Consider the following 5132-nt stretch of genomic DNA (forward strand, 5'->3'; position numbering starts at 1 on the left):
TACAATTGTCTAGTCACATCAAGACCGAAATGGTCGGAAAAATTGCAATAATACATAAGGAGGAATAAAGAGGGAGAAAGCAGAGCCGCGATCGCTAGGCAGCTACCTTGCTAACTCCAATGACAACTGCCACCAAGCTTAGAAAATACCTGAATCTGCACACAAGGTGCAGGGAGTAAAATGAGTACTGCCAACTCAGTGAGTAATAATCATAACTAAAGTATGAATGGTAAGAAATCACAAAAAGAGCATCAACATGTTGTATAGAAGCGGTTCAAAAACCAGTAAGAAAGCAATGAAGCTGTAAAATCCCTTAAACATCTTAGCTCAGTTTAAACTTCTTTGAAAATGACCTTTTCAACAGTTACGCAAATGAATGCAGAACAACTAGTGCAGATAAGCACAGAAATCTACCCCTCGGGCACAAATACACAATTAAGCAGGTAAATAACAAGCAAATAAGAAAGATAAGCACATAAGGTTCGCCCCTCGGGCACAATGTCAACAAATCCGCCCCTCGGGCAATATCTCAGAACGGTACCAGCCCCTCGGGCAATCACATAGAAAAATATCAGCCCCTCGGGCAATCACATGGAACAATACCAGCCCCTCGGGCTATATCTCACATCACAATGGGTACCCGCGCTCACTGGGGGTGTGCAGACTCCTGGAGGGGCCCCTTACGGCCCAAGCACAATAACAAGCCATCTCGTGGCATCAAATCTAGGCCCTCGGCCTCATATCAATCAAGCCACCTCGTGGCGTACATATCTCAGGCCCTCGGCCTCAAATCAATATCAGTGTATCACCACTGCGGCGTGCAGCCCGACCCAAAAGATATCCTCACAACACAGGCCCTCGGCCTTACTCAGTCAAAAATCACATATGCCTCTCGGGCAACAGTGAAACAGTGTTTCTCAGCCCAAAACATCATTTAAATATCATTTGAGTATTAAAACTGAGTGAGCATGGCTGAGTTTTGAAAACAGTGGAAAATAACATGACTGAGTTCAAGTATAAAGTCAAAACAGTGAGGAAATATCAACAAACACTACAACAAAAAGGTCTTTTAGCGGCAATTAAATAGCGGCAATAAGCTAATGGCCGGTAAATAATTCCAAAAATCCAAATGCTAACGGCAATTGTGAATCAGCCGGTATTGCGTACCTTTTTACTGGTGATAAAAATGAATGACCACTAAAAGACATTTCTTGAAAGCTGCTAGTTAATATTTTAGCTTACCCTCCAGTTATTTTCACTAAAATCACCCATTCCCTCCAATTTTAATCAACAACTAAGTTCAAAAAATTTGGAAAATATTCCAAAAATACAAACGAAGTTTATCATTGCAGTTTCCCTCTTCTTGTTATCGCTGGCCACCATCCCACAATAAAGGCTTCTTTCGTCGCCACTGCGCCTTCTCTGTCGCACTGTTGATGGCCACCATCCATCCCCACGTGAAGACTCTCATCATCGATGCTTGCCCGCTGCTGACTAACTTTTCTCTGTCTCACCCTCACTGGCTGCTATTTCATGGTAAGACAATTGATCTTCTTTTTGGCTTTATTGAGATGAGTAGGAATGTCTAATAAGTATGAATGGAGAAAATGACAATTATTGTCCCACATATCCAACACTTTTTTTTTTTTTTGTAGTTAATCCTAATATTTTATCTGTAAATTATTGATATTAATTACAGATTAGGGAATTAGGAATATAAATTTGGAGAGAGGCGAGAGAATGGAAAGAAAGAGAGTTTGTGTCAAAGAAAGGTGCTATATTTATAGTGAATCCTTTGGAAAAGAAGTATATTATGAAAGGTATAGGATTATTTAATAATCATGGTATGTCTATTCTTTCCATTTAAGAGAATCGGGTCTCACTTTTCTTTGATTTATGATTGGTATTGTGGCTTTAATGGGGTTTATCATAATTGGATTGAAGGCTGTGAAAAGGAATTAGGTACAAGTTGATATTATTTTTTTCAAGTAGATACAAATTTGAATATTAATTCTACTATAACTTGGAATAATAATTAGAAAATGAGGGGAGGCTGCACGATGAATGGAATAACAAATTCATTCAAAATCTTGACTGACCAAGATTATTTCCTCCAATTATTTGAAAACATTGGAACTCTCACTTTAGTAAAAGTTTGATAGATATATATAAAGTTGTGATATTGATGTAGCATAATAGATGGAGGAAACAGGAAGAAAAATATCACAAATACAGTTGCTTGGAACAATATCACATTTAAAGCACATAAAGATTGAAGAAAAGAGGATAGGGTACAACACAACTCACATTGATTTATCTCTATAGAGTAATTTTATCTCTTCATTTATTTGCTTCTTTCTCTACTTCTTAAATAACTTTGCTTTTTTATTTTAACTTCGACTTAAATCTTAACACATACTTTTCAGTTCATTTTCTAGATGTCTAGTAATTAGGCATAATGGTACAAATATTAGTCTACACATAGCAAAATATGCTCAAGTAAGTTGCCGTGCAGCACACATAATTTATTTATGAGGGTGTTCCATCCCCATATGACAAGATGAAGAGGATAGTTATTCCTGATGCACTCAAGTATTAGTTTACGCATAGTATTATTGTTTCTTTTTATACTAAAGTTACTACCATCCTCTCGTGTAGCTAGGGTATTGAGGCTTGAGGCAGGACATACATACTGCTTTGAGCAAGCTTTCATCAGAGGTTGGATGGAATTATTATGACACTATCAGGGTAAGTTTCTTGTATCTTGTTTTTTATCTATCCTACATTCATTCTCTCTAGTTAGTTAGTTGTATTACTTCACAATTAGAATCAATAGAGCAACATATAGCACTTGTTAGCTATTTCTTGTTAAATAGTGTTCTTGACTTCATTTTCATGTATTTTTTTACCAATATGAAAATGTAATTTTCTGCTCCAAGCAGCACGTGGAGTTCTTTTTCTTTCTACTTAAACCTTATTCATGTAACAATGAGCTCCGACTCATATTTGTAAAAAGAAAATTGTAAGATGAGTTTTCATACTTGTAGTCTATAATTATAACTGAAGTCTCAGTTTTCTATTAAAATATCTAACTTTTGATGGTGACTTCTCCTTTGTTTGTGATAACCACAAGATCTTGAGAATAAGAGAGCTCAAGCAACATATGAGAGGAGAAGTCAGTTAGCGAAACAAGCAGTACAAGCACCACGAATGCCATTTCAAACTTCAAAGTAACAATTCCTTTTCCTTTTTATATTTGAATGTATATATTGCTAATCTTTGTTCCTGAAATTGTTGAGAGCTTATAGGACACAATTAATATGAACTATGCAAAATAGGTTCTTTGTTGCTAGTAATTTCTATCTTATATTTAAAAAAGGTAAAAGTCAATGTGTTGCTAGTGGTCTTTATATCTCGTGATGCTAGTCTTAAAGATTACAAGTTGTTCTATCTTTTTGCTTGTTGGACTAGTTCTTTGGTTGAACCATTACTATTGTCCTGTATGTGTGATATAATATCTTGGTCATGACTTTCAATCTTCAACACTATTCCTTTTTCTTTAGCTAGTCTATGTTGGAAGATTTTTTTATTTTAATTTGGTTGAAATGACAATACTTGAATTCCTAAATATTTTTGTTTGTTTACCAACTGGTTGGATGCATTAGGGACTTTCGAAATGGCATCTTACAAGATAGGTAGTCCTGATTCTAAAGATATTGATCAAACCTTAAGTATGTTGATTCGTCTGAACGAGAAGATATTGAGGCTTCTCTCACACGTATAAATTCTAAAATCTAGACAGTCCCCCAGCACCTTTACCACACAAAAATACCATCAATAATATTATTTTTTTAGTTCCTTTATAGAAATTCTTTTCAGCATCTTTTGTATAACCTTAAGTCTCTTAATCAAGCGAGGACCACCTAATTTTTTTGCAGGTCATGTGAACTTGATATTTAGTGGAAAATAAGTTTTTACAAGAGAAGATATAAAGGTACAAACAATCGATTTTTTCGGTGAATTTCAGGAAGTGTGTGTTCCTATTTCTATTAATAAGAAGACCTTAATTCTTGTTAACACACTAGTGTAAGGAGAGATTACGTATATTAGCATTTATTTGTAAGTATCGGTGTGACACAAGCTTTGGTACCTATCTTCGTGTGCATGTTTAATATTAAGCAGAGGAGTAAAATCTCGAAAATGGAGTAAAAATATCACCTTTGCATCCTTGTCGGAACTTTGGGTTTTGCACATTTCTCTAGTCTTCTTTCTTTATCTAAAAAGAAATGTGAATACGTCAATTCTGCTCTTGTAGGCAAAAACAGCAAGTGCTCCACATGTTTGTGCTATCTCTTTGTTGGATTGCTATTGTTAAATACAGATAGACTTAAGAAATCTGCAATATTAATGAAAACCATTGAGACAAATCTATCTTTTGAGAAACTTCTTGTTCACTTGTTTTAATGGTATTTTGAAGTAGCACTTCCTTAAAATGCTAGTATGAGCGTGTAAATGTCACGTAGATAGTTTACTAACTATTGTTGAACATCATATGTGGTTGTTTGTTTACATTTATTTTATTTTATCATTTCAAGTCATACAGTATGATATTCAAAATCATCGCTCATGGCAGATTTCATTATGATCAAGAGTTGGAGAATCTTTCTTATGTCGCTTATTGTATATAGCTACTTGATAAATAATTTATTAGATTCTAAATGACACTAGTTATTAGATTCAAATAGGTTAGTGTTTTTGTTATGTTGTTGACACTTCCAATTTATGGATTAGTAGTTCTGACGTGTGGATTAATTAAGTGAATTTTTGAAAAGAGTATCATTTTAAGATAAATAAGCATACCAGTAAATAATTAAGTGGGAAAATTCTTTCTTAATACTTAGCGGCAATTAGAAAAATTGTTAAAAGGTTATTGTTATAGCAATTACATGAACTTTTATCGACAGTAATAAAAGCTATTAAATAAATGAATAAAGGTGAATTCAAGGATAACTTTAGTGGATATTATATTTGTTGTCAAAAGGGGTTTTTTTACCGATTATTAAATTGACTTTTAGTGGCAATAATAAAATATGCAAAAAGGTAGGGCCTATGGAATTTTTATTGAGTTTTAG

At 34.3% G+C, this 5132-nt stretch overlaps 1 long non-coding RNA gene across 1 annotated transcript; it reads left to right on the plus strand.

The window, feature by feature from the left end:
- Positions 1-1003: 1003 nt before the first annotated feature.
- Positions 1004-4235, plus strand: LOC109217694. Its single transcript, XR_002066676.1, has 4 exons — positions 1004-1536; positions 2659-2748; positions 3134-3230; positions 3939-4235. It is a non-coding gene; the product is annotated as an uncharacterized LOC109217694 (long non-coding RNA).
- Positions 4236-5132: the final 897 nt, after the last annotated feature.

This window comes from Nicotiana attenuata, unplaced genomic scaffold (assembly GCF_001879085.1).
Source record: "Nicotiana attenuata strain UT unplaced genomic scaffold, NIATTr2, whole genome shotgun sequence".
In the NCBI taxonomy this organism is placed as follows: Eukaryota; Viridiplantae; Streptophyta; class Magnoliopsida; order Solanales; family Solanaceae; genus Nicotiana; species Nicotiana attenuata.